This window comes from Callithrix jacchus, chromosome 7 (genome assembly GCF_049354715.1).
Source record: "Callithrix jacchus isolate 240 chromosome 7, calJac240_pri, whole genome shotgun sequence".
Classification (NCBI taxonomy): domain Eukaryota; kingdom Metazoa; phylum Chordata; class Mammalia; order Primates; family Cebidae; genus Callithrix; species Callithrix jacchus.
The window spans coordinates 149671718-149681876 of NC_133508.1; the positions used below are offsets into that span (position 1 = coordinate 149671718).

General features: G+C 43.3%; 1 protein-coding gene across 4 annotated transcripts in view; it reads left to right on the forward strand.

The window, feature by feature from the left end:
- Positions 1–4414, forward strand: part of RAP1A (RAP1A, member of RAS oncogene family) — a 92180-nt gene extending 87766 nt beyond the window's left edge. For all 4 annotated transcript variants that reach the window (XM_002751223.6, XM_035252458.3, XM_078332743.1 and 1 more), the window contains one exon: positions 205–4414. The gene's annotated coding sequence lies outside the window, so the exon portion shown is untranslated. The remainder of the gene's footprint in view (positions 1–204) is intronic.
- Positions 4415–10159: the final 5745 nt, after the last annotated feature.

The window sequence follows — 10159 nt, forward strand, 5'->3', positions numbered from 1 at the left end:
CTAGTTTTGATTTTTTAAAACATTTTGAAAGGGAATTTAAAATAGCACTGTTACTGTAGCTGTTAAGCATAATTTAGTTCTCAAGTTATGATCAGCTAAACTTAGTATTTTTTTTGCTTTGTTGGATACCTGCTTGTGTAGTACCGTCTTCTGACATCAAGAGATTAACCATACGTGTGTGTCTATCTGTATCCAATGTTTTAGATTACAGGAATGAAGAACTGTTGCCTAATTGGAAAGTGCCAGCATTCCAGACTTCAAAAAATAAATCTGAAGAGGCTTCTCCTGTTTTATATATTATGTGAAGAATTTAGATCTTATATTGGTTTGCACAAGTTCCCTGGAGAAAAAAATTGCTCTGTGTATATCTCTTGGAAAATAAGACAATAGTATTTCTCCTTTGCAATAGCAGTTATAACAGATGTGAAAATATACTTGACTCTAATATGATTATACAAAAGAGCATGGATGCATTTCAAATGTTAGATATTGCTACTATAATCAATGATTTCATATTGACCTTTTTATCATGAGCCTCCCTATCAAGCACTAAAAAGTTGAACCATTCTACTTTATATCTGTAATGATAATATGAAATGTCCCCTCAGACTCATTGCAGCAGATAACTTTTTTGAGTCATTGACTTCATTTTATATTTAAAAAATTATGGAATATCATCTGTCATTATATTCTAATTAAAATTGTTTGTGCATAATGCTTTGGAAAAAATGGGTCTTTTATAGGAAAAAAAACTGGGATAACGGATTTCTATGGCTTTCAAAGCTAAAATATATAATATACTAAACCAACTCTAATATTGCTTCTTGTGTTTTACTGTCAGATTAAATTACAGCTTTTATGGATGATTAAATTTTAGTACATTTTCATTTGGTTTGTGTGTTTTTGTTGTTGTTTATAGATTTAAGTCCTTTATTTTATAATGACCACATTGTTTTAAAGGCGACAGCAGCTCCTTTCTGCCGAGTACCTGCAGAACACTGGCTTTACACTAAGTAACTGGTGATTTCTCTAGGAACAGACCTCGCACTTTCTCTTCTAGATACATTTATTCCTGCTATACAGTAAAATGCATCAGACAACATAGAATAGTTTTGTATATTCTCTCTTGATCTTAAAGATTGTATCTTATTGAATAAAAATCCCACTGTATATTATTTTTATATGTAAAAAGATAAGTTTAATACTGTATCAGGGTTTAACTTTTACTATTTCAGATCTTCCACAGCTTGAAATTTCATCGAGGGAATCCTTTTGCCATTGTTAACTTGTTATGTGTGAGTCCACCGATGAAGTGTCATGTGAAAAATTTGAAACTTGCTTTATAATAGACTGAAGAATTTGAGATAAATGAGAGAAAATTGAAACACATTAAAGGAATGTGTTACTTTTGCTTCAACTATTTATGAAATAGTATGGTAGTAGTAATGTGGGAGAGAGTGCTGGAGTTAAAATTTTAGCTTCCTATATAGTGGTGCTTTTCTTTTCCTTCCCAATTATTTTCCTCTTTATGAAAGATAGGGCTTAAGTAAGACATGGACCCAGGGTGATATGACTTACGTGATCTCTGTAAAGAGAGATAGAACAAAAGCCTGTTAGCCAGTTAAGTTCTGGAAAAGGAAAGAAGCAAGCTTAGGAAACCCTGTGCCTTGTGCCCAGATATTAAGGTGGAGACCAGTCCTAGAAAGTCTTAAGTCATTGCTCAGGGATCTCTGGATACTGTCTCTTTGCAACTAGGTATGAAGAAGTGTTCATGCCTTGCTGAGATTTTCCAGGCATGTGGTCAGCCTGTCATTTACTGAACTGAAATTTAAAAATCAGGTTTTCAATGTTAAGCTCTGACCAACCTGGGAAAACGTTAAAGTATTATTTTGAAAAACTGAAAATTATTATTATGATTTTTAGTTTCTAATAAACGTAGTTATCTAACACTATCCTTCTACTGATCCAGTTCTACATGTGTCTGGGATTGTACACAATCCCATTAAAACTATAGTACATTTTAATGAAGCATTAGGGCCAGTTGTCAGGTCAGGGTGGCAGCTTTTATTTTAAGGTCCTCTTAAGTCATTCTCCTTTAAAACACCCCTCAAACCTTTCTTTGAACTTAAAATCATAGACAGACTTCTCATCAACCAGTAAAACTTTCTAAATACTATCTTGTCCCATCTATTATATAGTTATTGGCCAGATTAAATAGAAGTCATTTAATAAGACTAATTCCAAGTCTCACTCTGCTTGACTACAAGCATAAACTCAGTGTCTTCTATTTTAGAATGTGGTAGAGAAAGATGACAGTTACAGATTCCTTTGTCACATCTTAACAGTCCATCTTAACTTCGGCTAAAGGCGGAACTTTCTAGCACACAGAGGTATGCAGAGCAGGCCCAGCTGAAGTCAGATGTGCAAGAAACCTATGGTTGCTGAACAAGATGAAAAGGTATCCTGTTAGAGAGTGAGTTACGTGTGATTTTATATTGTCCTGAGGTGAACTCCTTAGTCTTGGTTCCAAAAGGAAAGGTACCTGAAAATAAATGTATTTTTATAGCTGAAAAATAAAAAATAAAAGAGTTTCTAGGATATTGTACGAATGTCAAATGACAAATGTCTAGAAACCGATTTCATTTAAGTATGTGTGGCTGTTTAAAATATAATGACTTTGGTTATATGAGTGACATAGAATTTAAGGAGGCTTGATGCCATAGTTCATAGTTTGCTTCAGTGGCTTGGTGGCATCCCCCAACAGTCTGCTTTTAGAAATTAACAGTAAAAAATCCAGCTGTGATCTTACCCTCCACCAGGGGGAGCTTCAACATAGATTAAATTTTTTTTTTTTTTTGAGAGGGAGTCTCTCCCCAGTTGCTGAGGCTGGAGTTCAATGGAGCAATCTTAGCTTACTGCCTCCCAGGTTCAAATGATTCTCCTGCCTTAGCCTTCCGAGTAGTTGGGATTACAGGCATCTGCCACCACGCCCAGCTAATTTTTTGTATTTTTAGTAGAGGCTGGTCTGGAACTCCTGACCTCATGATTCATCCACCTCGGCCTCCCAAAGTGTTGGGATTACAGGCGTGAGCCACCGCGCCTGGCCTGGTTAATACTTTGATAAGCATTGAAGTAGCTATTTAAGTCCTAATCCATAAACGCTGCATGGTTCACAAAGAGGCATAGAGATGCTCTCTCAAGAGTTTACAATCTAATGGGGCAGGGAAGATACTACAGTTCATCAAAGGTATGAATAACACTGTAGTTTTCTGGACTGTGGCTACACGGGTAATTCTCTTAAGAACTTTTGGTGAAATACGGATGTTGGTGTGTTACTTTCTTCTCCCTACAACTTTGAACTAATCCATGTTTGGCACCTTAATGTGCCATCATAAATGGCCACCATTTACTCCTCACTGAAACAATCTACTTCTTTGAGTTTATAATGTGCTTGGAGAAGTTAATACTCAGAAAAAACACTGACCTTTATTACCAACTTTATTAAAACAGGCTTGGAACATTTTTTTCCATTGAAGAATAGTAATAAGACATTCTACATTTCCTGGACATGGCCAGTTTAAAATATTTTGCCACGTTATCCTCATAAATATGCATGTATGTCAGTTTATGTGGCTCAGTTTTGTCTTAGGGACTGAGGGACAGAAAGAGAAATAAGGAATACCTTGATATTTTCCTTTGTAAACAATCACAGCAGAATGTTAGAAAACATAAAATATACACTTATAAGTTGTATGTCTGTTGAAACCAAAGTGTGAAGAAATTGTCAGGTATTTGGAGGAGGAAAATAATTTGTAAAATAACCTTTTTAAAAATTTGGGTTTTGTACTTATTTAAGGTGCTAAATATGTGTTAAAATATCCCCTCTTGAATCAGCTCCAGGCTTGAAAGGGCAGAGTGGTTTGGATTCTTGTCCGGGGTCTGGAAAGAGCTCATCTTGCCAAGAGGGAAATGAATGTGAGCTTTGAGGCAGTCTGACCACCTAGCTTTTAGTATTTATGTTCCCCAAAATGTAAAAACTGTAAGTTATTCTTGAAAATGTCATTTAGACATTACTTTGATCGTGGATTTTACTGCAATTTCATCTGGGTTTGTTGACTGTGCAGTCCATTTTTTGCCCTGTCTTGCTTAAATATTCTTGTTGAGAACAGCTGGAGGCTCTGATGGGTTCATAGTTCTGTTTTCTGGGAAGGCAACATGGATTCTGTTTTATAGACATTAATGAGCTTTAAATGGTAATTGGGCGATGTAAGTTCTTTGGGCTCGTTGAGAAGTGGCCTCCTGTGGTTCTGGACCCAAGGTGTGACATACATTTCCCACTAATTGCTTCTCTTAAGAAGCAAGAGATTGGCTGTTCGTCTTGAGGAAAAACCTTAATAAACCTTCCCATTTTAAACAGTGGTGTGACTCTTATTTTGAGCTGTTTTCAATGAATTTTTTTAAAGCTTAACCATGTTCAGATTTGTGTGCTAAATGTTGTAGGGCATGCAAATCAGAACAGGACATGATCCTTATGGGCCTACCAACAAGTATTCATTGCACTTCTGCTGCATGGCAAGTGCTGATCTGCTTGCTGGGGACACGACGGTGAAGACTAGCAGCCCGACTCAGATCCCTCTCCTCGTGGAGTTTTTATCTTTAGAAAACGGTAAAAGACAACTGTTGTGTAATGAGTGCTTCGAAAAAGAGTTAAGTGGTGGAAAGGGGCAAGAGTGCCGGGCAGAGGGAATGTGGTGGTAGTGGGTTAAAGGTTTATATCTCATTTAAGTTGGTATTTGAGTAAGTGTTTGAAGTGAGCAGCCCATGCAGCTGCCTGGGGGAAAGGACTTTCATTCCTCGGGGAAAGGGTGTGTGCCCATGCCATGAGGTGGACATGTGCCTGGTCTGTTGAAAACTAGCAAGGAGCTCAGTATGGGTGGAGCAGAATGAGCAAGGAGGAGAACAGTAGTAAAAGAGAGGCAATGTGATGGGTAAGGGGAAATTTCCCACAGCATTTACTCTGTGTTGAGTCCACGAAAAGGATTTCAGTCAAGGATATAATGTGATCAGACCCCCCTCAACCATAATATGCCATTAGCAGTGCTCTGTTGAGCTGAGAATAGCCCATATGGGGGCAAACATGAAGCATGATACCAGATAGAAGATGGAGTCGTGAGGAACGGTGATCTGGACCGTAGTGGTAGCAGTGGAGTGGCTACAGGTGTATTTTGCAAGTGGAGCCAGCAGCATTTACTGACACATAAGAGTATAATAGAAGACAAGGAAGAATCCAAGATTTGGGCCAATAATCAAGTGAAGATTGTGACGGGAGTAGGTTGGAAGGAGAATGAGGATGGGCAGGAGTTCCATTCTGAACCTGCTATGTGCAAGAAGTGTGTGGCATTCCAGAGATTTATAGTAGGCATATGAGTTGGATATGAGTCGAATTCAACAGAAGCAGTCTGGAGACGACCTTTAATATTTTAAAACATGAAGCTATGTAGAATCACTAGGGTTGAGTGTAGATAGAAAAGAGGTCCCTGAGGAATTGTATCAAGAGGTTGAGAGATGGAGAGGAATCAGCAGAGGAAAACTTGGAGGGTGCTGAGGACCCTGATGGACTGTCAGTGGAATGGTTGGGGACAGTGTCTGGAGTAGATACAAGGAAAAATGGGGAAAAACAGTGGAGACCTCAAGCATGGATTGCCCTATTAAGGTGGGTGAAATAGTGGGTGTTCCTGTGCTAATGGGATGACCCATTGAGAAGGAAAACTGAGTATGCAAAATGGGTGGAATCTACTATAAAAGTAAACCTGACTCAGATAGGAGTGTAAGTGGGCATAGTTGCAGGAGAGAAATGGTATATAGGTAAAGAGAAGGTCACAAAGAAGGAAAGTAGTATGAGGCGGGACAGATGCTTTCTGTTCTGGGTTGAACCTCCCCAGAGAGGGGAGTTTGAAGTAGGCCTTTAAGAAAGGGTGGGATTTTCAACAGGTGAGAGTAGGGAAGAATAGGCATATTTCAGGAAAAGGCAAGTGCAGAAAACAGAAATGAACAAGAAGTTACCTAGTTCCATTTGGTGTTGGGAAATGTGGAAGGAGGACATTGGAAGAATACATTGGGGCCGTGTCATGGCTGACCTTGAAAAGGTCTAGAAGTTAACTAGCAGGTTGAATTAAGTAGGATGAAAATAACAGTTTTCAGGGTCATTTTCTGTGAATTCTGATGGTCCTTTCTTCATTTCTCACTTCATTTCCCCCCTTTCTCTAATGAAGATGACAGCTAAGCCTCATGACTCCCAGACAAATGTTCCATTAAGAAGGGAACCATCATTATTTGACCCCCAAAGATGTTAAAGAAGACTGGAAAATGTCATTTTCTCACCCTGTATTTCTCTGTTTCACCTGACCTGATTCTGTTCTTCTTGGACTCTTAGAGGACCTGGCTCCTACTGGGCAGGCAGAATGCTGGTATCCTCCCAATTTTCCTCTCTACTCTTCATGAACAGCATGAGACAGCAGCTCCTCTCTTCCATCCTAGTGATCTACCATATTGTATTGAGAAGGCTTGGAGGGGACTCTTCCTTAATCCACCCCCATCCGTTAGCTGCCAGCACTCCCACCAGGATCCCATCCTCAGACCTCTTGTGGGTGAGAAGAAGAGCACAGGCCACACTTCCGTTGCCCTTAGCATCACTAATGTCTCCAGTGGCACAGGTTGGGGAATTTGAAGCGGACACCAGGATCAAGGGAACTCTAAGCATGCAGCCTTCTCAGTTTGGAAAGCAGGACTTGGAATAGTGAGACTAGGCACTGGGACCTACCTGTCTTCCTTGGAGAGGGGATACATGTACATGGAGAAGGTTAAAGAAGATATTTGATCGTTATACTCCCAGTAGGGTCCTGAAGCCTAGTCAGAAGCTCAGTCAAGGGTTATTTGGACTCTTGAAATCACTGGCATAAAGCCTATCTGGGATATGGATTTTATTTTGGGGGAAATGAATTAACAGATGCTTGGAACTTCAGAGCAGGGATTTTAACACCTGCTTAAGTCAGTCTGGCCCATTGCTCACTATGGCCAGTTGTATGGTGTGGGAGTGCAAATGGAGGCCCTGGGCTAGGACATGGAGGTGATCTAGGTGATGACTCTAGCTTTGGCACCTCTGCTCAGGGATCTCAGGTGCTGAGGTTACTCCATTTGGAAGAACCTCTGTTGCTTCTTTTTTAATGCCTATCCACCCATCCGTCGCCCCCCACTTTCCTACCTCTTCTACACAAACGACTGTACTCCTGCTGCCTTACTGGCAGCTCAATCCCTGGTAGGAACACAATGCCTGGAGTGTGGCCAACAGTAGAAGCTGGAGGCAGGGAAGGCGCTGAACACTCAGCTCTCAACTTCCTTCCCCATTGCCCTGCTCTGACCCTCCCTTCGTAATCACAATGATGGCAGGAGAGAATCTAGCAGACCCAGTGTCCCCAGTGGGACCACCAGCATGGCAAGTTAGAAAAACTCCTAGGGTAGGGTAAGTCTGGGACCAGATGTTGTTGCCAGAGGACAAGGAGATGAACTGGGCCAGGAAGATGAGTGGAAAGGGATCGAGGAAGCAAGGGAAAAACTCTGAAGGATGGGGCAAAGGTGACTTCCTCTGGAGTGGACATTGGGACCCACTTGGGATTGAGTAGGTGTGGGAAGTGGCTGTGATCATCTGAAGGGCCTGAGTTCTGGGTAGCCAATAAGAGCATGACAATGGAGACAGGGAGCTGAGTGGGAGGGGTGAGAACTGAAGGCTCACCAGACAGCTTGCATTAAAATAGAATTGGCCTGGGAAGCTACGGTGGAGAAGCCAGAGCACCAGCCAGGGACAAAGGGCTTGGAGTGGGTGCTGGGGTTAGAGTTTTCCTGCTCTCTTGAAAGTGACTGGCCGGAGGCCGAGGCGGGTGAATCACAAGGTTAAGAGATCGAGACCATCCTGGTCAACGTCGTGAAACCTTGTCTCTACTAAAAATACAAAAAATTAGCTGGGCATGGTGGTGTGTGCCTGTAATCCCAGCTACTCAGGAGGCTGAGGCAGGAGAATTGCTTGAACTCAGGAGGCGGAGGTTGCGGTGAACCGAGATTGCGCCATTGCACTCCAGCCTGGGTAACGAGCGAAACTCCGTCTCAAAAAAAAAAAAAAAAAGGAAGTGACTGGCCACAGCTCTCCTTCTGGAGAATGGGCTGAGGACAAGAGTGAAAAATAGGCCTTAGAAAGCAGCTAAGGGGCCTTGACTGCTTGTCTTCTCTGAAGCAGGAGGTGGGCTCAGCACAGGGCTCAGTTTGAGGAGTGGAGGTCACATGGGAACTTGTGCTCAGTACTAGAGGTAGAGAAATGAGTAATGAGTATTTGCCACCCTGGAGGTGCAGCATTGTAGAGGGGAAAATAGGCACAGAAGTAACTTACAAAATAAGTTCTGGCAGTGGTGGAACTGGATTCCTCGGGAAACAGCATATGCAGAGACCGAGTGGCATGAAAAGAACCCAAGCTTGGCACACTCAGCCCCTCACCTTGGAAGGTAAAGTGGGTGGGACCTAATTGGGCAGGACTGGGCTAGACATCGGGAAAACAGTAAACAGGATGAAATGACAGGAGCTCACAGACAGATCCTGCACTTGTTCCTCTGTCCTTCAGACCCTGAGCAGCATTTCCATGCAGCTGCAGGTCACAGCCTCCAGCCAGGAGGAGGATGTGAGGCAGGTGGGGCTCAAGTGGAAGCCTGGGGTGAGGCTGGCCGGGAGAAAAGGAGTCACAGGAAAACAAAACTTCATTCTTCCTTTGGATGAGGACAGCTTCCCCTGTAAACCAACAGCCCCAGACAGCCTCAGATGGGCTGCTGAGCCACCCGTCCCTGGCCAGTTGAAGGAAACGGGGTCATCACATTCAGAGTGGAGAAGACTTAAAGAGGGGCAAGGCAGACAACCCAGAGCCAGGTCACGGTGTGTGGAGGCCAGTTGGGAACCAGCGAGGGCAGGGTTGTAGAGCTCACGGGAGCTGGGTTTTGGCAGTGTTTCTGGTATGTCCCTGGAAAGGGCCAGTCATCTTGAGGGACATGCCCAGAGGAGTATATCGGTGAATAGGTTCTGTGAGTGGAAGCCAAGGACTGCACAGCTGTGGCCTGAAGCCAGGCGTAGAATCCTGCTCTTTCTCCCCAGGACCTGACCAAGATACAAGGAAAAGAGAAGTGGTTGTCACGGTCCCCTTGTCAAATTAGTATTGCCCCAAGCTGTATACAGGCACACACTGCTCCTCAGTGTCCTCTCTGACCAGGAACACAGAGGCGCTTTCAGGGAACGGGGCAAGTGTGTGCATGGTGGTGGGGATGAGAAGGAATCCAGTGGGGGATAAGAGTGTAACCGTGCAAGGACTTTGTTTCAGGGACATTGACAAGGCTGACTTAATTGTGATGCCGTGCATGTGCATGTGTGCTCCAGAACTGGGCAGGGGGTGGTACAGATCTGGAGCTTGGAGGGGGTGGACAGAGTGATATGTCAGGACTCACTGAAGGGTAGAAAGCCAGGAAGTAAGTCCTCTGTCAAATTCAGAGGGGATCTGGAAGAGAGGTTTCATCACTGTTTGTTTTAGGGGTTGAGTAGAGGAAGCAGAAGGAAGGCAACTGACATCCTAATAATCGTACTAAGGGGATGACTGCAGTTTGAGCTGACCCCTAGGCTTTTCTGGCTCAGTCATCCTTTGGCAGCACCATCCTGAGCCCTGACTCCTCTCATGAAGGCAGGCTTCACAGATGCCTCCACCCCATCAGGAGGGAATGGATTTTGGGAGGACAGCCACAGCACCTTTAGGCCATTCATTTCCAGGGTGGCTGGAGGACAGGAGGAAGGGAGTGATTTGGGAGCTATAGGGGACTCTAGCAACTAAGGTTTCATAGAGCAGAAAGAGCAGACCAGAGGCCCATCTGTCACAACCACTAGGACTTGGCACCTTCAACTCTTTACCCCTTGCCAAGAATTTGAGGTCCTTAAGGGTTGACTGTGAGGGGCAGCTAGGGTGTAGGGGATGGGAGTGTTTCCTAGAGCAGGTCCTTAGGCAGTGGGGTCCTCCTCAAGCACCTTTTCTCCAGCTCAGCCCTTCACCTCCACACCTCCTCCCCCACCTCCCCAGTGCATG